This window comes from Podarcis cretensis (genome assembly GCF_951804945.1).
Source record: "Podarcis cretensis genome assembly, chromosome: 3".
Lineage (NCBI taxonomy): Eukaryota > Metazoa > Chordata > Lepidosauria > Squamata > Lacertidae > Podarcis > Podarcis cretensis.
The window spans coordinates 29,198,728-29,223,986 of record NC_137172.1 but is presented as its reverse complement, the minus strand read 5'-3'; the positions used below and the strand labels follow the sequence as shown (position 1 = coordinate 29,223,986).

Here is a 25,259-nt window from a genome sequence, read left to right as displayed (position 1 = left end):
AGAGTAATCTTGGGATGAACTTAGCTTTCAAGCAAATGGCAATGCAGAGCCTTCTATATACCACAGAGTTTCCTGTAATCAATGTTGTTGTGTAAATACCTAGAACTGAAATAGTATGAAAAGTACTTCTAATATAACACTGCAAAGCTTGCAATGCAACGGTTGCTTGCAAAACATTTTCCAGAAGGGCAGCTATATTAATATGTTGCAGCAAAACCAGCCAAGAGTCATGCAGCCCCTTAAGCATAGCATGCTTTCATGGGTTATTTATTATTTATTTATAACCCACACTTTTATTTAAAAAATATCAAGGTTGATACACAGTGCTATTTTTCTAGAAAAAGAGGTGTCAAAACTCACCATGAACACCTCCCTTGTTCTCTTATAATGGCAATGGCGCCCACCTGAGAGGTGCTGTAACTGAGTTCCAGCGAGTTCCGACTGAACAAAAGCCCTGGTGGTACGCAACAGATTAGAATAACATCAGCAAAACACATAATTAAAAACATCAACACATACTGATTATTTTAAAAGATGAAATTCATATTTCAAAAGCTTGTCAAAAAATATAGTTAAGAGCCCACTTCCTCATATGCATTAACTCATATCCAGTTAGTGTGTGTCTCCCTGTGTGTATGTATATGCATCCATGTACTGGCGGCAACCATTTTAGGCGTGTCCAAATGTTGCTCGATTGCCGACGTATGGGTCCTTTTGGACCTGAAAGAGCAAAGAAAAGTGAGGTTATAGGGAGCCAGGCAGAGGGCCTTCTCGGCAGTGGCGCCTGCCCTTCAGATGTGAAGGAAATAAGCAGCTATCTTATCTTTAAAAGACGTCTGAAGGCAGCCCTGTTTAGGGAAGTTTTTAATATTTAATGCTGTATTAACACTTGATTGGGAGCCACCCAGAGTGGCTGGGGAAACTCAGCCAGATAGGCAGGGTATAAATAAATTATTATTATTATTATTTAACAACGTTTGATAAACAAACTGCAGGATGGGAAGAGGATTAAGTTACATTCCTGCTACTTTTCTGCTCTTGTTTGTATCCTTTGGGGCTGTTTTCCACTAATATCATTCCGTTGATTCCTTCAGATCTGCTGGAGAGATTCTTCTCCATGGTCCACTTGTGGTTGAAGCACAGTTCATTTTACCTTGGTAGATTTGCTTTGTGAAATGTCTGTCAGTTCATTCTGAGCTCAATTTAAGATGTTCCATCTAGTGTTTAAAGCCCTAAATTATACTTCCTTGCATATTTTCATTACACACTTTTTCTTGTATACCGAAGACCTCTTTATATTTTTAGGACCAATCATATTATTTTGATTGTAATTTGTTTGAAACTGTCTTTAATGATATATTTTGAAGTGTTGTGACCTTCTTTGGACTTTATGCTGAAAGGTGTGCAATAATTTGTAGTAGTGGTGGTAGTTGTTATATAAATCTTTTAAATAAATAAAATTAAACAAATTCAGCCCTTTTTTGCTATGGAATTTTTAAGGCACATATTAAATCAGCTACACAATTGACGTGCTGGATTGAAGATCTTTATGTGATGAGCCCTTATCTCAGTAAGTTACAGTATATTTGCTTTTATCTGGACTTGCTGATTTCCTTAATTAATTTGCTGTTAGTCAACCTGAGTGGTGCGGACACATTAGAATGGTGGGGAATAAATTTATGAATAAAAAAATGAAAGACCAAAAAACACACCCACACGCAACGCTGGAAGCACTTACAGCCAGCCAGTTGAATATTGCTGTGGAGAGCAGGAATCGGGAACCTGCGCACTGTCAGATATTGTTGGACTCTAGTTCCCATAAGTTCCAGTCAGCATGGCCAGCTGCCAGGAATTATGGGGGTTGTAGTCTAAGAACAGTTTCCCTATCACTGGTGTCCTATTGAAAATGTATTTTTGTAAGTAGTACTTTTATGTTGATAGAATTTCTATATGAAGCCATGGTGTCAATCTTTTAACTCAGTAAGATGTTAATAACTTTTTTAAAATAAAAGATAGGTATTTGAGAAATACAGTTGAGCTCAAGCTGAGTTTACTAACAGACAAGTTAAGAATGTAGGCCTCAGGTCTGTGGGTGGTAGCCGTTTATGTGGCATGATAATTATTTGGCAGGTGGCACACTTACTTTTTATAGAAAGATATTATTTCTAGTTTAATACTGTGGTTTCAAATCCCCCCTTGAAGAGGTCTTGTTTGGAGTACCAGTGTCCACTGCATTAGACTTATATGGCCTTAAAAGGGGATTAGACAAATTCACTGAGGATCAGAGGCAGTAGGCCTCTGAATTCCATTTGCTGGGGATCATATTGCAGTCATGTCCTACTCATGGGCTTCCCATAGGCATCTGGTTAGCCATTGTGAGAACAGAATGCTGGTCTTTGGTTTGAAATATCAAGGTCTTTCTTATGTTACAGTATTAGGGTGGTTGTTTTTTTAAACAACAAGAACAACTAAACAATTAAGTGTTCAGTTAGAGATGAGTCTGAATTCCCATCTGAATTCTGAATATGCTTGTTCTTTCCCCATCTTTTCAGAGAACCATCTCTGAAATAACTCTGAATACTTATTTTAAGCAGTTTTGAGTAGGGGAGGGGTACACACAAAGGAAAGGGATGTACCACTGACCTGCATTAGCTACTAAAAGTCTTAACCAACAGGGAAATTGCCAACGCAAAGATCCTTGGGAATTGTGATTGGCTGGGAAGCCCTGGCTTTCTAGAATTTCCGGGGTCTTTGTGCTCAGATCATTTTGGTAAGGTCTAATTTGTGCTCCATGACTATCTGTCCTTCATATGCATATACAGTGGTACCTCAGGTTAAGTACTTAATTCGTTCCAGAGGTCCGTACTTAACCTGAAACTGTTCTTAACCTGAAGCACCACTTTAGCTAATGGGGCTTCCCGCCACTGCCGCGCAGCCAGAGCAAAAGTTCTGTTCTCATCCTGAAGCAAAGTTCTTAACCCAAGGTACTATTTCTGGGTTAGCAGAGTCTGTAACCTGAAGTGTATGTAACCTGAAGCGTACGTAACCCGAGGTACCACTGAATTTGAATTGGGGTGGGGAAGTTTTTGAAGCCAAATTCAATGGGAATTTTGGCTTGTCTCATAAACAAATTAAGTGTCTCCAAACCTGGTGATGCTGTACAATTCTCTCTAGTTTTCATAATGCTGAACACTGAATTGCTCCCATTTCTGATGTTTGATAAAATTTAGCAACATTGCTAATGAAACAAAAGTTTTCAAATTTCAAGAGTGATTCATATACTGTATCTGATTTGTTTGTTGATGCCTTTCACTGGTCTTCAGTTGTATCTCCTGTCTGTATCTTTAAAATGGTTATTTTGAATGTTTGAAATAATTATAACAATATCTATATAACTGATGAGACTGGGATACGTAATCCTATGCACATGGGAGTAATTTTCATGGAATTATATATAATCTGCTTCTCAATAAAGATCTATAAAACTGGTTGTTAATCTGCCTTTTTGAGATAAGTCTTTTGCTCAGTTTTTATTTCTTAAAAAAAGGTCTAGTCATTTATCTATTTGATCTTACTAAGGCAGGTGAGGGAGGTCGTCCCCTTTTGACAGAGCAATTTTATTTATTTTTTGTCCAGCCACAGGAAAACATTTTTGCATGAAAATATTTGTATTAAGCAAGTCATCCATACTGCACCGTAGGCTGTTTGAGTATAACAGTATGTTACAGTCTGCAAAGTTAATGCAGTTAATATTCAACTGAACTTTTGGGGGGTTGCTAATCCCTCAGGCAGGCTTAGCAGAAAGGGCAAACATATTTATAGCACTTTGAATCAGACTGCAGCAACTGAACAACAGTATGTGTTATACCATCAAATGTACAATTTCAGCAAAGCTGAATGCAAAGTAAGCTTTTAATAGTACCTAAATTGCTGAGGTATCCCCTCTCCATCAGAAAGAGTTGCAGATTCATTTGACAAGTTAGTTAAAATGGCTCTATCCAAAAGATCTTGAACTGCCTTCTTTGTTTCTGGTGATAAAGCTTTTTCCTTCTTTACTTTTTCCTTCCTTTCTTTTTTTCTTTTTGGTAAATTGCAGGGTTCATGGGCTTCTTAATTAGGAGCTAACTATATGTTAAACCTCTACTACTTTTATTAGTCCCTAATAGTATTTCACTGGTTTTCGTAATGATTTTTAGCAGGGCTTAGATGAAAATAAACTTTTAAAATTTGGTGGGTCTGTAGCTAAAAGAAAACCATGGGGAAATTATGGTTACCAACAGTAGACCATGAGGGGATTTTTTTTTGTGGTTGGTGGAGTTCAGTACAGGTCAGTGCTCTCCACGCGTGGTCACATGAGGTAGGTTTTCTTTAGTACCTCAGCAGAACACAAGAGGGTTATGATGCCCATTGAGACAGGAAGGTAGAGAAGAGAACATTTATGGGAATTAATTTCATCTCACATTTATGTTAGTAGCAAAATATCCCTTGATTGGGGTGGAGGAGTAAAATCCATTTAAAGTCATAAAACATTGTCTCTGCTAACAAAAGCAATTTTGTTTCCATAAATATTTTTGCTTTGTATTTTCCTTCAACTACAAAGATGTTGCAGTCCCTACCATTCGGCAAAATGAGACAGCTGCCTCAGGCAGCAGATAAAGGTGAGCACAACTGTGGAGAACATAATTGTGTGTGTCACATGGCATGTCCTTCACCCACTAAAAGACTGGCGCCCTCAGGGGTGGTGGAGAATGCTTGGCCCATTCTTGAGAAGGGTCCCTTAGAGACTCTCCCCTGCTTCTTTTAATATTGTCTTCACCGCTGACAGGGATCTTTTTGGCAAGGTAGCTTGAAAGGATGCTGACTTGTCACCAATACTGAACTAAGATGATGAATCAAAAGCATTTATTTATTATTAAATTTGGGCCTGTCCATAAAAAGCAAGTCTAGAGTGAGAGACTTGGGTGATACTTGCTGTTTCCAGGAACTCTTTTCATTGTGAGACTTTTGTGGGTGAGCTGAAAGTTTGTTTGGACCCTGAGTGAGAACCTGGAGGCTGAGAGGGAGGGTGTGTCAGAAAAGAAATGAATTCATAATGATTTAAATATTAGTAACTTTGTATTAGTGTAACTGTATTTTTGTAATGTTTTGTTTAAGCTGTCTGTTGTTGCTTCAGATTTTTGTACACCATTTAGAGATATTTTAAATATATTAAGCAGTATAGAAATTAAATAATCATCAGAATTTATATCTTGCCTTTCCTGCTAAAGGAGCCCAGGGCAGCAAACACATAAAGGTTATAATGATTAAAACACCTAAAAACCATTCCCATATAGATGCAGAATGATAGTGAAGCTAGCCTAGAGACCAGCTGCTACTCACTCACTCACTCACTCACTCACTCGTTCATATATATAAGGATGCTGCAGCTCCCAGCTTTTCCCCTGCAACAATCCTATAGGATAGGTTAGGCTGAGTCACCTCAAGGTCATCTGGTAAATTTCATGGCTAAATTGAGATTTGAATCAGAATCCCTCCTGCTCCTAAAGTGATTGGTCTCTTCCCATTGGCTCTTCATAGAAGTATGTCTATTATCAGCTATGGGTGGCTACTAGTTATGGCAACTATGTAATACCTCCATTGTTGGAGACAGTATGCCTTTGCATACCAGTTGCTGGAAATCACTAATTTGAAGAGTGATATTTGATTCGTGTCCTGCTTGTGGGCTTCCTGTGATTGGCCACTATGAGAACAGGATCTAAGACTAGATGGACCATTCACTTGATCCAGAAGCGCTTTTTAAATGGTGACATCAGAGGGAGAGGTGAGACATTCATTGCAGCATTCTTTGTCAACATGAAAAGGGCCATCAACTATTTTGGCTCTTCTATTAAACTGAAAATAGTGTGTTAAACTGTCTGCCACCTTGGGTGCATTGGAAAAAGGCAGTATATACATGTGATAAATCATAATAGAGTAGATAAGATGTCGGCATTTATGATATACCTGGATCCTAGTAATGCAGCCCATAGAACACACAACATGCGTCTCAACCAGCCAAATGCTTTTGTCATCTGTTTGTGGTAGCCTACTAAGGGGTTAGATGAACTTTGTGCTTTTGTTGCTTGGTGGGATCACAAATAACATGTTGTCAAGAATCTGGGAGCTACAACATATGGATTTTGGCTGTATTTGGCATGGTTGGTTGCAAGTTGTGTAAACCTGGAATGAAACCTGCTGCTTGCAAACAGATACATTCTCCTAACATTGTAAGCTCTTAATTTTTATTAAGTGTCTTGTAAACCCCTGCTTTCTAACCTTGGCAAGTGGTTTACCTACTGATATTTTTAAATCAGTTGTAATTAATATTATTATTTTAAAACTATTTCCAAATAAGAACATATATATTCATGCCAGGTATATTATGCTAACAATGATAGAAAAGATCACATCAGTAAATTGTAAAAATTACTTTGAACAAAACATCTGGTTGAATATTATCTTAAAATGTAAAGTTTCAATACTGTTATTTATAAACAAACACCATCTTTTGATAAATTTGTTAACAGCATTGCTCTCTTTACACCTTTTGTAATATGAACTCCTTCCACAGATGGCATCTTTGCTACATTCCAAAGTAGTAACCATATTTCTATACTGAGACAATTACGGATCACCATCTGTGTCCAGTGGGGTTTGCTCCCAGGTAAATGTATGTAGGATTGCACCCTGGTGTATTCTTCTTCTTAATATGCCATTGTTGTTTTCAGTAGGCACTCTTGGGTGCATTGGGTACAATATACAGTAATATGCAAGCTGGATGCAAAGTCTGCATGCTGTTTTTTTTCAGAAATAAGACAATGACACTTTCTCCCAAGTAAGGGAGTTGTACGTTTGCAGCCTTAACCCTATGTAAACCTCTTAGAGGTTTTATAATTAAACTGTATACAAATTCTACTAAATAAATAATAAATAAATCTCTTTCTTTATTAGGCCGGTATTGGTTCTACCCACTATGCTTTTAAGCTTTGAGTGTACTGTGGAATAGAATGAAAAAAACAACTGCAGATTTGGTTAGGGCTCTTGATGTTAATTTGGTTTGCTGTATCCATATGCATACAAGCATGTGAATCTTTCCGGAAGTGATTTGTTTAAAGTTTAAAGTTCTCAGGAAAGCTGTAGATCGTTAATTAATACAGGACAGGATAAAACAGGCATCCAGCCTGCCTGTTTTTGTGTGGAATGTTTTTGGCAGGGTTCAAACCAACATGAAAATTCGCCATCATCATAAAATTTAGGACAGCTGGGATGCTTTGCAGTGAGGACTTTTGGCTCCACAGTTCAAATAATCACAATAGCAGCTCAATTTAGCCCTTGGCTGGGTACGTTTGGCAGGGCACAATGAAAAATAATTATTTCATGGCCTGCTTATTTGTCCCTTAAAAAAAAACTTCCTGACCTAGTCAGGCTTATGTAAATACACTGCAACATGTAGGGATGCAGAACATTGCAGCATTCCCCTGTTTGGAAAACTTTTCTTTTATCTTTAGACTATTTTTAGAAGTATCTGTTAGGCATACAAATATGGACCGACAGTGTCAGAAATCGAACCCCCGGGATCTTCTTGATATTGGCTTTTCTATCTATAAGCCAGCATCTTCCTTTTTAAAGCATGCTTGTTTAGTATGCATAGTATTGTTACTAGGGCAGCACAGGGAGTGACAATATAAATAAGTCCATTTCTTTGCAGTTTTGTATTTACTCTGTCTAGGGGGACAACAGGCTTTTAAAAACATTTGTTGCATTTTGTCTTCATTTGTATGGCTAGGGTAGCCAGATACAAAGGAGAACAGGAGTGCCATGCCTGATTAACTGGACAGAAGAGGTTCGTGATTTTTTGGGTGAGATGTACTCTGTCATGCAGGATGACCAAACTCTTGAAATTTTCTCTTCTATCCCAGGATTGAAGGTTACATATGCCTAGGTCTTCCATTCCTACCTTGGCATCTGACCACCTTACTCCTCCTGTTTGATTAACTGTGGTGCTTTAACTTTCTATGTCATTGGCATCTCTTGGCAAAGGGGTACGAATGAGAGTTGCATTTTGAGAGGCATGTGTTGTGGGTCTGAAGCTGGTCAATGCTCGAACAGGATTGTTTTTTTCTGAGAGTTTCTTGAGAGTTAACTGTTTTGAACCTCTTGCAGGAAGAGAAGGAAGAAGGTAAGATTATAAGAATTAAGTGAATAATGTGTAGTCTTCAACCACCTTAAAGAGGCATCTTAAAAGTGCAGAAGAGTGATACAATAAAAGCAATATATTTGTTTTAGGGTGAAAATGGAGAGTAAAGAGGGAAAACAAAATTACAAAACCTGCACCAATTTCTATTATTTGCCTTTCTCTTTGATTTTAAATGCATGTTGTGGTTCGAGGACCCGACCCCCGCGAAGTAAAATGAAGACACAGGGACACGTGATATAAGGTTAATGGGCTAGAAAAGGCCACAACTTTATTGATTACAGCAATGAAAAGGTATTGGCTTAGGCATTGGATCGCGAAACAAGTGGGTTTATTCACCAGGGGTTCATCACCTGTTGATGCTAATCCAACTATAGGCTCACCCCTGATGTCACCGAGGGTCGTGCCATGGCCTCCCGCCAAGCAGGCTTCGGACGGAATACATGACCGCCAGATTCCATTAACGGAATACCCCTAGAAATTGAAGGCATAGGCGATGGCCACACCTAGCACTTCGACACACCACAACACATTATTCCAATGCCTAACCTACCCACCAATACCACCAAAAAGTTGTGACGATTGCTACGAGGTAGGCGAAAAAACCAAAAAGCCTAATGCCAAATGGAAAAACTCCTACCAGGCCCCCCGGGCAACCGGGGCGACCAACCTAAGGTCCATAGCAAGGCCAATGACCTAAGCCCTAACTCAAAGGGAGTGGAGGGTGGGTGACTCACCCAGGACGACAAAGAGAAATGAGGCCGGGGGGGGGAGGCTGGCACTGCAGCATAAAGGCTGCTGGACACGCCCCCCCCATGGCACCTGGTTGGACAGCCACCGGGGGGGCGTGAGTGCCAGCCAGGTGAGCTGGAGGCAGGGGGCAACGCCCCCTGCTAGGAGCGGTGCTCGGGCTCCCGTCCACAACCACTCCCCTCTCTTTCAGGGAGGAGAGTCTTTAGCTAACATTCTGCCTTCTACCCTAGAACAAGCACACACACAGGCAAATAGACACAAGGCTACATGATTTCCTACATCACCTTCTCCAACCTAATACTGGCTGGAGCTGATGGGAAAACATTTGGAGAACAGCACTTTGGGAAAGGTTGTCCTAAACATATACTCATGTAGGGGGAGGTGTCCTCTCTGTTCTTCTCTTTTTCATTTGGACTGCCCAACCAGCAATCAAATACTTCTTATGATCATGACAATCTTCCTTTCAGTGAATGTTACTTTTTCTCAAAATGTCATTAAAAGGGGGATAAAATCAGCAGTCATGTCATGCATCGGGATGGATTCCTAAATGTAAATGAGAATCTTGCAGTAATTTATTTACATTTGTTTTCAGCACAACAAATGAGACATCACGTAGCTCCATAATTTCCCATGACCGAGTCACCGGCATGCAATGTGTAATTTACTATGATTTAAGATGCTTATTGGCAGGTTCTTGAAGCAGTACTTGGTGACTTTTTTTTATAATACTTTCTCGTGACTGCCTTCACTCACTTCATCCTACATATATCCCCATCTGGTTTATTTCTAAGCTGAAACAAAATTAGAATCTTTTGTTTTTACTTGCCTTTCTGAGTTGGAACTAAGATAACCTAATAAGACAGGCTTTTCATGAAAGTTCTGGAATTTGCACAGATTTTGAGGCCTTTCATGTCACCTCCTTTATCTGAAGTTCAGTTGGTAAAGAAGGAAAGCGCCTTTTCCACCCCTCTTCTGTTCTTTCCCTCTTCCGTGTTTGCTGTTTTCATTGCTTATATTTTGAAATATTATAGTCTTTCATGATACTGTAGGCCACTTTTACTGGATACTTAGGCTAGAAAAGTGACTGTACATATTAAACTAAACAAACATTTACCCGCCTTAACCACAGTGTTGTTTTTGAAGGCTGAACTGGTGGTGTAGTTTGAGGGCATATGCACCTAAGCAGGAGTTGATGCACCTTTTTCATTCATGAATTAAGTTACCACTAGTGCTGTAGTGTTCATGCCACTACCTCCTGTGGTGCCACAAAATGTCTCAGTAAATATCCCTTCAGACATACACAATGCACAAGAGATTGATTGTACTTCCTGCTTTGGCCTTTGCATCCCCAGTCCTACGCTGATACTACCCTTAAATATGCCTACATTTTATTGGATGCCAGGAGTGGACACCCTCCCTTCCATTCTGAACAGAGGAGAGATGCAAAGGCCTATCTGTGAGCAAGTACAGCAGTGGCTGATGTAGGCGTCTTTTTTCCTTTGATGTGGGACAGGTGGTGGGAAGTGCACATGCCCACACCATTTGTGTTCCTGTTACTTGGTCTGCTCTTTTATATGAGCTGTTTTTTATTATGCCATATGTCCCATGACAGCCATTCCAAGAATAGGCCATCCTCTTAGGCAGTGCTTTTTTTTTTCTTAAAAAAGAAAAGAAAAGAAAGGTGCCGGTACTCATCATGAAGTTGTTACAGTAAATGCCACACTTTTTAACAACAAAAAGAGGTGTTGGTAGTGCGTACCCTTGAATACCCCCTGAAAAAAAGCACTGCTCTTAGGACTTAATTATTGCATAAGAAGCTATTTATGACAGTGCAGTCCTATGGCATTTCCATTCCTTGTTCGGGATGTATTTTTCAGACCCCTGAAACACTTCCTGAGTAATTCCAAAGTTGGTGAGTGGCCTCTCCTGCACTTATATTGATGCAGGGCATGCTACCCAGGTCAAAATGGCTGATGCCAACACCATTGTATTCTATTTTTCCCTTCTGATAGCGAGTTTCCCTTCCCAATCTAGACTTTTAAGGTTTTCTTCCCAATTGTTTGACAGATATGTGCTCATTCCACACCACGAGGATGTGACTTGATTCAGCATTGGCAGACTCATTTTTAAGCGCAGTAATCATGGCTCCTGGATAGAAAAGTTGTTTTAGCTACAGCTGCACAACTACCACTCTCCTAGCACAAGAATATTTGTAAAATCATGCTGGAATTACATATTATAAATTGTACATAAATGCTCACTTTTTGATTTGATGGAATACTGTGTACACCTGTAACATGAAATAAAATCATCACCAAAATTTTATATTATCTTTGCATTTTTGTTGAATATAAAGCATAAACTGTAGATAATGCTCAAATCATTTTAGTTCAGATTCTGAGCAATTGGTTTGGGGCTCCAAGCCTTTGCTCAGCATTATGCAGGCATCAATCCTTTTTATGCTAAGGGCCAGTATATCTTCAGATTATTTACAGAGCTGCAGATAAATTGCAGAATCTCCAAGACAAAAGATTGCTGTAAGCAAATTATTTGTCCAGTGTTCTTTTAGAATATACTCACATTGTATTCTACATGTTTTGAATAAGATTTTAAAACAGCTGTATAAAGTCTCTTTTTTTGGCAAATAGTGGGCTTCCTTCCTAGGGGGAAAATACCTTACAGTGTCAAGATCCCTAGCATTTGGGGATGTTTTCTACTAATTGAACCTAATATTGCACTTTGAAATCTGATTCAGGAAATGTTAACAGGCAACTGTCAAGGATAGACTATTCTGGGACAGGCTATGCTTGCTTATTACTTAATTTTGTACTCCACTAAGCATCTATTAATTTGCACAGTCTTATTCTCAACAGGACACACTGATTTTTTCCCCTGTTTCAATTTTCTTTTCAAAAATAGCTTTCTAGTGGATGTGTAAGTCCCATATATTTCCCCAAAAATCATTATTCATATTTTTAAGTTGTTAGCAACATTTGCTTCTACTATCTGCTACTTTAGCAACTCTTTTTCTTCTTCAGAGCTTATTTCTCTTTCCTGAGTGTGATTCATGTACTGTATTCATAATGTGAACATGATGATGTCATGATTATTGGTGAACTACTGACATTACAAAGGAAAAATGAAACCCATTCAGATTGCGGTCAGGTCTTCATAAGTGACTCCGTAGACTAGTGTGGGCAACCTTTGGCCCTTCAGATGTTGCTGAACTGTAACTCTCATCTGTCCCAACCAGCATGGCCAGTGGCCACGGATGATGGAAATTTTAGCTCAGCAACTTTTGGAGGGCCAAAAGTTCCCCATACCAGATCTATGGGATATAGAAATCTAGAACATAAGTAATTGGCAGATAGTGAACATGGTGATGTCGCTGAGTTCAAATTTAAGACTATTGAATGAAATGTTTACGTGTATTTTTTGTTTGGTCACTCTACAAAGAATGAGAACAATTAAGTTGTAGTGGTAGCCACCAACTTGGATGGTTTTAACATAGGATCAAACAAATTAATGGAGGATAAGACTCTCTTCTACCACCTCTGATAGAAGCAGTATGCCTCTAAATACCAGCTGCTGGGAATCAGAAGTGGGAAGCATGCTGTTACACCAGCTTGTTACACCTTTCAGGCTTCCCGTTGCATCTGGTTGGCTACTGTAGGAACGGCTTACTGGACTAGATGGGCTTTTGGTCTGATCAAGGAGGGCTCTTCTTAAATTGTTGGTGGTACTATTGAGGTTCAGATGTATATGAATTAGGCTCAGTTTAAGTAACCTGGTTTAGAACTGTGGTCAAAATGATTGATTTGGTGATATTATATTGAGTAATGTAGAATGTTTTTGTATAGTATGTGTTTAATATTTACATAACATGGATCACTGCCTTGCCGTGGCGAAGGGGCTTGAACTCAGAGAAGCTATGAACTATGCCGAGCAGGGCACCCAAGATGAACAGGTCATAGTGGAGAGTTTTGACCAAACGTGATCCACCTGGAGGAGGAACCGGCAACCCACTCCAGTATCCCTGCCAAGAAAACTCCATGGACAAAGACAACAGGCATATAAAAGTTATGACGCTGGAAGATGAGCCCCTCAGGTCGGAAGGCGTCCAACATGCTACTGGGGAAGAGCGGAGGGCAAGTACAAGTAGATCCAGAGCTGATGAAGCGGCTGGGCCAAAGCCGAAAGGACGCTCAGTTGCGGATATGCCTGGAAGCGAAAGGAAAGTCCAATGCTGTAAAGAAAAATATTGCATAGGAACCTGGAATGTAAGAACCATGAACCTGGGTAAGTTGGAGGTGGTCAAAAATGAGATGGCAAGAATAAATATTGACATCCTGGGCATCAGTGAACTAAAATGGACGGGAATGGGTGAATTCAGTTCGGATGACCATCATATCTACTACTGTGGGCAAGAAACCCGTAAAAGAAATGGAGTGGCCCTCATAGTCAACAAAAGAGTGGCAAAAGCTGTACTGGGATGCAATCTCAAAAATGATAAAATGATCTCGATACGAATCCAAGGCAGACCTTTTAACATCACAGTAATCCAAGTTTATGCACCAACTACTGGTGCTGAAGAAACTGAAATTGACCAATTCTATGAAGACTTACAACACCTTATAGAAGTGACACCAAAGAAGGATGTTCTTCTCATTATAGGGGATTGGAATGCTAAAGTAGGGAGTCAAGAGATAAATGGAACAACTGGCAAGTTTGGCCTTGGAGATCAAAACGAAGCAGGGCAAAGGCTAATAGAGTTCTGTCAAGAGAACAAGCTGGTCATCACAAACACGCTTTTCCAACAACACAAGAGACGACTCTACACATGGACATCACCAGATGGGCAGCATCGAAATCAGATTGATTATATTCTCTGCAGCCAAAGATGGAGAAGCTCTATACAGTCAGCAAAAACAAGACCTGGAGCTGACTGTGGCTCAGATCATCAGCTTCTTATAGCAAAATTCAAGCTTAAACTGAAGAAAGTAGGAAAAACCACTGGGCCGGTAAGATACAATCTAAGTCAAATTCCTTATGAATACACAGTGGAAGTGAGGAACAGGTTTAAGGATTTAGATTTGGTGGACAGAGTGCCTGAAGAACTATGGATGGAGGCTCGTAACATTATACAGGAGGCAGCAACGAAAACCATCCCAATGAAAAGGAAATGCAAGAAAGCAAAGTGGCTGTCCAATGAGGCCTTACAAATAGCGGGGGAGAGAAGGCAAGCAAAATGCAAGGGAGATCGTGAAACATACAGGAAATTGAATGCAGATTTCCAAAGAATAGCAAGGAGAGACAAGAAGACCTTCTTAAACAAGCAATGCAAAGAAATAGAGGAAAGCAATAGAATGGGAAGAACCAGAGATCTGTTCAAGAAAATTGGAGATATGAAAGGAACATTTCGTACAAAGATTTCCATAATAAAGGACAATAGTGGAAAGGACCTAACAGAAGCAGAAGACATCAAGAAGAGGTGGCAAGAATACACAGAGGAATTATACCAGAAAGAAACGGATGTCTCATATACCCCAGGTAGTGTGGTTGCTGACCTTGAGCCAGACATCCTGGAGAGTGAAGTCAAATGGGCCTTAGAAAGCACTGCAAATAACAAGGCCAGTGGAAGTGATGGTATTCCAGCTGAACTATTTAAAATTTTAAAAGATGATGCTGTTAAGGTGCTACACTCAATATGCCAGCAAGTTTGGAAAACTCAGCAGTGGCCAGAAGATTGGAGAAGATCAGTCTACATCCCAATCCCAAAGAAGGGCAGTGCCAAAGAATGCTCCAACTATTGCACTAATTTCTCACGCTAGTAAGGTTATGCTTAAAATTCTACAAGGAAGGCTCAAGCAGTATGTGGACCGAGAACTCCCAGAAGTGCAAGCTGGATTTAGAAGAGGCAGAGGAACCAGAGACCAAATTGCAAACATGTGCTGGATTATGGAGAAAGCTAGAGAGTTCCAGAAAGACATTTACTTCTGCTTCATTGACTATGCAAAAGCCTTTGACTGTGTCAACCATGGCAAACTATGGCAAGTTCTTAAAGAAATGGGAGTGCCTGATCACCTCATCTGTCTCCTGAGAAATCTCTATGTGGGACAAGAAGCTACAGTTAGAACTGGATATGGAACAACTGACTGGTTCAAAATTGGGAAAGGAGTACGACAAGGCTGCATTTTGTCTCCCTGCTTATTTAACTTATATGCAGAATTCATCATGTGAAAGGCTGGGCTGGATGAATCCCTAGCCGGAATTAAGATTGCCGGAAGAAATATCAACAACCTCAGATATGCAGATGACACAACCTTGATGGCAGAAAGTGAGGAGGAATTAAAGAACCTTTTATTGAGGGTGAAAGAGGAGAGTGCAAAATATGGTCTGAAGCTCAACATCAAAAAAACGAAGATCATGGCTACTGGTCCCATCACCTCCTGGCAAATAGAAGGGGAAGAAATGGAGGCAGTGAGAGATTTTACTTTCTTGGGCTCCATGATCACTGCAGATGGTGACAGCAGCCACGAAATTAAAAGACGCCTGCTTCTTGGGAGAAGGGCAATGACAGGCCTAGACAGCATCTTGAGAAGTAGAGACATCACCTTGCCAACAAAGGTCCGTATAGTTAAAGCTATGGTTTTCCCAGTAGTGATGTATGGAAGTGAGAGCTGGACCATAAAGAAGGCTGATCGCCGAAGAATTGATGCTTTTGAATTATGGTGCTGGAGGAGACTCTTGAGAGTCCCATGGACTGCAAGAAGATCAAACCTCTCCATTCTGAAGGAAATCAGCCCTGAGTGCTCACTGGAAGCTGAGGCTCCAGTACTTTGGCCACCTCATGAGAAGAGAAGACTCCCTGGAGAAGACCCTGATGTTGGGAAAGATGGAGGGCACAAGGAGAAGGGGGCGACAGAGGACGAGATGGTTGGATAGTGTTTTCGAGGTTACCAGCATGAGTCTGACCAAGCTGCGGGGGACAGTGGAGGACAGGAGTGCCTGGCGTTCTCTGGTCCATGGGGTCACGAAGAGTCGGACACGACTAAACGACTAAACAACAACAACATTTGTATATTTATAGCTTGATCAATTTAGTCTTTAGATCTTTGAATTTTGAAATTGTAATCAAATTGTTTAATAATTAGAATGGTAAAATAAAAATGTTGCTAGAGGGAGGGTGCCTTTTGACACTGGAAATATTAAACTCACCTCATCCATTTGGCTCAGTCTTAATTTATAATTCTAAGGTGAGTGCTGATTGGGCAATTTTTAAAAAATAAGCATAACATCTGTATCTTTTCTCTTTTGCTTTTTTATTATTATTCAAAAGTAAACTCCATCCAATTTGATGAAACTTGCTTCTAAGTAACTATGCAAGACGGGAGTAGATCAGGGCTAGTGGTCCCATGCTTTTTCAATGATGCCAGAGGGATGAAATCCACTTTTTGGAAAATCTTGAACCCTGTCTTTTTATACAGGCTGAATCAGAAGCACCGTATGAAATGTGTGGCTTAACCAGTACTCTTTGGCTTGTTATCCATTGAACACATCTGTGCTTGACTATAGGAGCTAGTGCCCTACTTGGCATCTTTCTTGAGCTTGAGTATCTGATGTTTTACTCTTGATTGTTTTGCTTTTCGGAGTCAAAGAAGGAAGCTGCACCAAACTTAATGCTGACACTATGGATATAGTAATAGTTCTGCAAATTCATATCTATTTTATTTTATGCCAGTTTAACTGTCATGGCTTTCCCAAAGATTCCTGGGAAATGCAGTTTTGAGAGTATGCTTCAAATTCTTTGCTGGCAATCCCTGGGCTCTTTCATTGGACTACAGGGGTTCTCTGGGGACAGATAATGTGTATTAACTCACTTTTAAGTTTGCACTCAAACTCTCAGTTTTGAAAACATTAAGTTCCATCTTGCATATCACTCAACTGCTTGTCTCCTTAATTCCAATCAACATCTCACTTATTGCTAGAGTCAACACTCCAGTGGTAACAAAAAATAAAACCTTTCATCATCTATTGATTTGCCGTCTTGAAAAAAATGACAATAGGCTATTTTTGTCCAATTTCTCAATAACTAGAGCCATTTATTGGTTTTTCAGTTTTACTATATTGCACAAGAATGTATTTTACTGCATTTTCTGAAAACTGCAGTATCAAGATGCAATGTTTTGTAGTTTTTGCTAGCAAATTCAGAAATTGTATAGTCCAACTGAGAGCTATAAAGATACCTGCCATATTTGTAATAGCATCCTAATTCAAATTTAACTGCGGAGGGCAATCGGGCATTTGTTAACCTAGTAGACTGCTGAAAAATATCTTTAGATATCTTTAAGTTATATTGTTTTGTAAGTCATGGAAACATGAACATTGTGTTTGTGATTTTGTCACAGTCCAATGTGAGCTTGAAAAATACCGTAACTACAGCTTCAGCTAGGTGAGATTTGTACCTAAAGGTGCATATCCTTTTTTGTGTTTTACACTTTCTAACATTCTAAACTACATTTTATGAGTTATGAATCTTGCTTGTTTAAATATATATTTTTGAAAAAAACACACACAACGGAATTCCTGATTCGTATATAACACAAAGCAAGATTTTAGCCACACAGGAGTAGAGGTGACTATGCAAAAGAGGGAGCTTTGAGCTTCCTAAGGTTCACCCTTTTAGTGTTAAACTACGGCACCAATACTTTTGTGTTTGTAAAACAAAGGAATGGGGTAAAATTTGGCATTTCTTGAGTTTTATGTGGTTTCAATCCAAAGAACTGAACTGAACTGTGGCATCAGGATGATCATCCAATAATTTAATTTGTCCCTTTTCGTGTAAATACAATGTAATTCTAAGTCGGAAAGGAAAAATATTCTTTATACAGCAGGATATAGATGATAGTACTAGCAAATGGAAAATGTGACATTCAGCTACAAGAAAAACAAGGAAGACCCAATAGAAAGAAACTCAAAATTGAACATAGTATAAAGGGAAAAGAGAGTCATATATGTAACTAATACCATGCTATTTATTGAAATCTCACCAGTGACCTTTACAGCAGCAGTGCTTCAATGTATAGTTATGCAGAAAAGGAAAGTGATGGCTATTATAAAGGGAACATATGATTGGATTTAGATTCATGGGGATGTAGGTTTTGAAGAGGTGCCCTTCATTATCTGTGGAGCATGTATATCTATAGTAAGACTTATTTCATTGTGGTCCTTGAAAATATGCTGCATTCATTCCTGCTTTTTTCAGGTCCAGTAGCAAATTTCTAAAGTTTGCTTTGGGTGTTACCAATACATACTGGGGGAGATGATTGTGACTGATTAATAATTATAGTTCAGCATATTTTGTTTGGAGTTTACGTTCAATGCTTCTAGTTGAAGTTTCCAGTACAGTCTCAGCACTGTTGTTGTTAAACTTTGTATATCCCCTTCCTCAATAGACCACAAAGTGTTTCACAGCATAAAAATACAAGATAAAAAAGGTTCCTATCCATATTACTAATTTAATTTCAAATCTAATTAACAACTTCTCCTTGTGGGGTGTGTGGAGTAGAGATGAACTACATTGTTAATCCTAGAGTTCAAAATGTTGTCGCTGTATTGTTTGTATCCCTTGGTTAGATAAATGAACAATCATAAGCTTTTTCAAGCACATGCTTTTAATGTCATTTTTTTTGGCAGGTGAAAAATTTCTTATGAAGTCTTGAAGATACATTTAAGACAATATTTAAGTAAATATTCACAAAATGAATTCAGTTATACAAGGGATATTCTACTTTATTTAATAATAATAATAATAATAATAATAATAATAATAATAATAATAATAATTTAAGTATCTTGGGGGTTGGGGAGAACCCCAGTTCAAAACACTGGCTGCTTAAGGGTAGAGAACTAAATCTCTCTGCAATTTTATTTCCAATACAAATGCACAGGCATCATAGTAGTTAAATCAGTGATAGAAGTATGTCTTGCAATAACATTTAGTACCTTTTCAGCGATCATCTAACACCCGTGTCTTCATCACGCTTCACAGGCTACCAAACAGAAGCAATTTTTGTTTCCAAATACAAGGTGAGCTTCTAGAGGGATTTTTAAATAAAATATTGTTGTGAAAAGGAAGAGAGTACTGCATACAGGTGAAAGGTGGAGTTTACCGGGGTGTAGAATGGAGTGTTTGTCTCTTTTCTTCACAGGAGGTAAAACATCATGGGGTATCTCACTTTTTCTACTCTCCTATTGTTTTCACATCCATCCCATTATAGAATCACGTGGATCCAGCACCTTCAATTCATTTCAGTTCTGTCACTTATGAAGCTAGATGTGTCTCAGTACCAAGTCTTCTCTACAGTCCCTTTGGGCATTCCTTATAGTTATTCTTGCTGCCAATATTCTATTAGAAAATTCACCATGTACTCTTAAACCTACACCCCAGCTCAATTCCTGAGTTAAAGGCTACTGGAGAATGCTTCTGTTTTTCATATTTTAACAGGGTCTCAAGAGGTGGTAGTTGTTTAAATTTGCAAACTTTAATAGGGAATTTGCATTCTGTTCTTCACACAACTTTGTCTACTACAAGTCCAATTGGATTTTGTTTTCCTTAAATATTTTTTTGTTTGTTACATTTCTATCACACTCTTTTCCAAGTATCTCATCCTGAGCTGTAAATCATTATTATTTTAATTTACAAATAGGATCTGAGGCGAGGAGCTAAGTCACTTTCCCACAAAATGAGTCCATGTCCTAGGTGGAATTGAGCTCTGTTGAAGTCCTACATACAGCAACACTTTTATGTTTATAGCTTAGAGATGTTGAAGACAGAGCATTTTGTCCATAGAAATGCTTAGAGTTTTATTGTTGCAGCAATAGCTGCGTACACACACACACACACACACACACACACACACACACACACACACAAACTTGATTTTTATTTCTTCCCTCCACCAATCTGAGATCTAATTAATATAGTCTCTACTCACCACCTTTATAAAAGCAGAATGCCTAGCCTTGTAGCCATCTGCCTGGACATATAAGTACTGTTCTATTTTTGACCTGGACACCTATGCTTGAAGAATATCATGCAAGTTCAAAAGTTGATGGCCTTATACAAGCATCCCCCCACTTATGTGGGGGTTATGTTCTGGGCCCCTGCACACATAACTGAAATCATGTAAAGTGGGGAGCAACTGATTTTAATTGGGGGGTGCACAGGTATGATAAAACCCTGGGGAAAGTGGAAAAGAGAGAGCTCATTTCATAAATGCACCCATAATGGGAAACCTTTGCTACTGGAAGCATTCAGAAAAAAACACCACACTTTTTTTTTAAGATTCCTCTTAACATTTGTTCTGCACCTTGATAGTGTTTTAAAGAAGAAGAAAAAAATCTGGTGACTGTTTTCATTAAAAGGGTTTTAAATATATACATATAATAATTTAGATGGCAGTGGGATGGCAAAATGTACAAAGGCATGAAGACAGCCTTCAGTAAATCAAATAGCAATACTTAAGTGGATAGAGGGATATAATGGATTTATTAGCAAATCCCAAACTGGTTTGCAGAAGATGGGAGAGGGATGCCTCTTGAAGGAGCTACTGGAATTTAGATCAAGCAGATTGAAAGCTGCATAACCCTCAAAACCTAACGAGGGTGGGGTTCTGCTTGTTGGCACCTTTTAGGGCACAACATGAGCTTCTGTCATGGTGGAACCTCACACTAGTGACATTCCTCTCTACTAGCATAGACTGGCAGAGAGGTATCTATACATCATCTAACTGGCACTGGGATGGGGTTAGGATTGTGCAGCAACATGCTCTTTCAAATAAATGATTTTTACCCATGAAGAATGGCATCCTGAAACTAATACTGTACTGGAATTGCTAATAGACTCATGTGCGCATCAGTCCAAAATATAATTTTGAAATATGTTCCAATACTTATTACCTCTGAATGAAAACAATACATGGATTTTTTAAAAAAGATTATACTGAAATGTATAAGTAGATGTGTTGTGCTATGTGTTTAGCTATGCTAGAATGAACTGTTCTTTAAAACAGCATTTTTAGATACTGTTATTTCCATTTCAAAGTAAAAATATCTTATATGAAAAGGTTCAATTCCCCAGTGCGAAAAAAGGTTGTATGAGTTTCTTGACTCACCTTTTTTCATGTTTTGATCATATGTGAAGATCAGAACACTCCATCTTTTTTGTCAACATTGCTGTGGGAAAAAATGTCAGTTGAACATTTCCCTAGGGATGTAAAGGTTCTGTCCTGTTGCGTTAGGCTTTGTTTTCCTTTATCCTTTGGTTGCTCAGACAGTGTGTTGCTGAATATGCATACTAGTTTTACATAAAGAGGTAAATTTTCAGCATCCAAATAAACACAGATTTTTATTATTTCTGGCAAAAGTAAACCACATCTATCCATAAATGTACACTATTTAGACCACAAGTTTTTTATGTTATTAAAAGTTGAGGAAGAACATAAAAGTTTGGATGCTAGAGCAGTAGGTTTTTTTTTAAAAGGTTCCATCTTGGAGCATAAAAATAAATTTGACTACTCAGTCCCAAGTGTGTTTGATCGGAATAAGGTCACTTCCAGATGATCTGTTCACTGAGCATTCATCATGATTTGTTTGCACAACATTTGTGGGGAGGTTAGACAGCACGAGTGGTATATTAAGCATTCATTTTGATTTGTTTGTGGGGATGTTGTGTCGAGCCGTTGTTATTTCACACTTTCCAATATTCATCTGCCCCTTTTAAAATTTGTTGAGGAGTTATTGGGTTGTTGTTTTTATTTTGATTGTGTATTTTGTGGTTTTATATTCTGATTTTATTCTGTGAACTGCTCTGAGAACTGCAGGTATAGGGCGCTATATCATCATCATCATCATCATTAATAATAATAATTATGTTGTAGTAGTAGTAGTAGTAATAATAATAATAATAATTTCTGTCACTTTCCATTTCCCCAAGTCTGTTTTCAGGGGAGGGAGAGCAGGTTTGTTGTGCAAGAGCACCAGATCAGGTTTAATTACACAATCTGAATTTGCTAGTATGTGATTGAATCCTACACCAAAATAACCACAGTCTGGTAGCAACTCTGAGTAACAGCCTTATGCAGCAGTCTTAGGCAGAGCTACTCAGAAGTAAGCTCCACTGAACTCTGTGGAACTTAGTTCTGAGTAAATGGGTATAGGATTTGGCTGTAAGTGTGCTTAGGATAGCAGCCTTACTGAGGCTTTACCTGAAGAAAAAACTGTCTTGTTTTTATTTGACTAGTAATCCATAACTTTATTCTTATGTAATCTGTAGTGCATTCCCCAAATGGTACTATAATTAGCTTTTGTGTACAGTTTAACTTAGCCATACAGTTGTCATATGATCCAAAGATTGCCTGTTGTAGTCTTAAAGTCCCCTTGATACATACCCTGTAGAGAAACAGATTTCCCAATGGAAGTAAGGAATTTATTCACATTATTCATTTTTCTTTTTGCATGATAGTTTAGCTGCACTTTGCATACACTATTGTCAGGGCTGCCCTAGGTCCCAGCTCACAAAGGACCAACGCCAGTCCGCTGTTATATACAAAACTCTTTATTGAAAGGCAGTTTCGATTTCAAAGCCGCGGCGTGCAGCCCTACGTCTTAAACCCTAGACCGCTGAAGCTCGGTCTGAGTCTCCACCCCCAGGCACCAGTTTAAGACTCTAGCCTTGCTCCACCTCCTCCTCTGCTCTTTCCTCCTCTGGGTCCGCCTGTCCGCTGGGGTGTTGCCCTTTCTGGACTCTTCTGGTGCTGAGTCCCCGGATTCTTCCCCCTGCCTCCGGCGTGCTTTAGGACCTGGCTCCCAATCCGTACTTCCTGCTGTCCCGCGCGCCTGTACATTTGAACTTGGCGCGCGCGCCCAGCCAGCAACCTTTCTCCTGACCGTTACACTGCTCCTGTCACTGCTTCCCCCCTCGGGGGGGCTAGCTGGACCTGACTTCTCCTCCGTTCCCTCACTCTGCGATGGAGGCGTGGCCAGCTCTGACTCATCTTCTCTCCCTGCTGGAGGAGACGCTGGCCCTGATTCATGGGACTCTTCCCCCCCACTCCGCTCTGGTGGGGGAACTGGTCCTGATCTCCCGCTGCTGCTTTGGGGGTCCCCGCTGGCCCCTTGCTTCTGGTGTGTCCCCCCTGGGACCCTCCTTGCCCTGGCCATCGGCGCCCCCCTCTGGGAATCTTCTGAATCGCTGGAGAAGCTCATGGAATCTCTCGGGCCACTGTCATACTCCCCTACACTGCCCTCAGATTCTTCCCCTTCGCTCTCCGTTTCCTCTCTCCCCTGTGTCTCTGCTCCTGAACCCCTGACATCCATCCCCCCTCGAAGCCCCCCTTCCCCCCTCCCCCTCTTCAGGTGTGGGTTCCGGGTGCTCCAGTGCTGTGGGGGTGAGTGCGGGATACAGTCCTTCCCCCCTGGTGTGCAGCTGGCTGGCTGGGTCCGTAATGGGCTCGTCGACGTCGATCTCCTCTGCTTCCATCTCTCTGCAGCTGTGCTCGAACCCAAGATCCACCCCCAACACGTCCATGTCCGTCTCCCCCCCCCCGTTGCCCCGGGGGATGCTCCCTGCAAAGGCCCCTTCAGCAGTTCCCTGCTCCACCCCACCTCCGGTTGATCGTCCCACCAATACGAGCGGTCCGTGACAGACTCCAAGAGTGATCCCTCCAGGGAGCGTGTGTCAGGTGCTGGTTCCTCATCTGATGAGAACCCCTGGAACGTGCTGGCTGAAAGTGTGGGTGTGAAAAGATATTCGTCGAAATAATCTGCCGGCATGGGTCTGTGTGGGAAGAGTGCGTGAAACTCGTCTTTGAGGTAGTGCTCCTCCACGGCATAGTACGGTACCCACCTGTTGGCGCTGGCCGGGGTACCTTCCCTGGCAAGGAGATATTCCACCCCCTCTTCCCCCCCACTCCGCTCTGGTGGGGGAACTGGTCCTGATCTCCCGCTGCTGCTTTGGGAGTCCCCGCTGGCCCCTTGCTTCTGGTGTGTCCCCCCTGGGACCCCCCTTGCCCTGGCCATCGGCGCCCCCCTCTGGGAATCTTCTGAATCGCTGGAGAAGCTCATGGAATCTCTCGGGCCACTGTCATACTCCCCTACGCTGCCCTCAGATTCTTCCCCTTCGCTCTCCGTTTCCTCTCTCCCCTGTGTCTCTGCTCCTGAACCCCTGACAACTATATTTATTAATTAATAATAAATTAATAATAATAATAATAATAATAATAATAATAATAATAATAAATTAATTAATTCTCATCACTGTTTTGGCAAGTGTCCTGTACATTTAATCACTGTAACTCTTCTGTACACATTACAACCCTTTTAGATATCTAGATTAAAAATCCTACTAGAACATTCTGAGTACTAAATCATACAGAATTACAGTATTATTAGAAGCATTAAAAGATAAGAAGCTTTATTATACATTTTGGGAGACTTATACTGTAACACAAACAACTGTAAGGAGGAAGGAAAACTTTATGTCTAAAATATACTGGTGATCTCTTATCACAGTATTACACAATAATCATTTTGTAGTTGCTTCACTAGCAAATAATGTATCTTCTTATTATTTTTCATGTTAATGACCGCTCCCCACTTAAAACGGGGGGCGCCCTTTGCGTGGACGCGTGCAGCCCTGGAGTGGCCCCATCAGCATAGGCTTTGCCTTCCCTCAGGTGGGATACCTGGAGGTCCCAGCCTACCCCAGTGAGTTGCCCAATCCCACCTGGGGGAAGCGTTGCCAGGGAAACCAGGCCAGGTAGGGGGAGGGATTACCTGCCAACACAATAGAGGGTGGATCTTAATTGGTAATCCTCACTTGGCTCCAGAGCTTCTCCCACCCTACCCACCCTCAGTTAATGTCTTCTTTTGCTGGTTAACTTTTCTTCATAGGTTTTGCAGGTTAACCTGTCTCCACAGGTATGCGGGCGCTGCTACGATAAGGTCGCTGTTAAAGGGCCGGAAAGGAATTTCCCTGCATTGGCAGGTTTCGCCTTTCCCGTAGCAAAACGTCACAACTTTGGCGGTATCAGGCCTTGGGCGGAATCCTTTAGTCCATCTTCCTCTTTGCGGCGGCAATACCAGGGTTCCCCGTAAAAGGGGTTTTTGAAGGGAGGCTTTGGCCGTACGCCGAAAGGTCGTCATTGCTCTCCCCTGCGGCGGCGTAACGGGGGCGGCTATCTCTGCTTGAACATATGTTCTCCAGAGCCGG

At 40.5% G+C, this 25,259-nt stretch overlaps 1 protein-coding gene across 13 annotated transcripts in view; it reads left to right on the top strand.

The window, feature by feature from the left end:
- The window catches only part of ESRRG (estrogen related receptor gamma), a 496,182-nt gene that overhangs the window by 84,031 nt on the left and 386,892 nt on the right, over positions 1–25,259 (top strand). Inside the window, exon 1 of one of the 13 annotated variants that reach the window (XM_079968792.1) lies at positions 1,870–1,916. The exons of 11 other annotated variants lie outside the window; for them this stretch is intronic. The gene's annotated coding sequence lies outside the window, so the exon portion shown is untranslated. Of the gene's footprint in view, positions 1–1,869; positions 1,917–19,057; positions 19,076–25,259 lie in introns of those variants that run through there. One more of the 13 variants, XM_079968791.1, reaches the window with a different exon arrangement.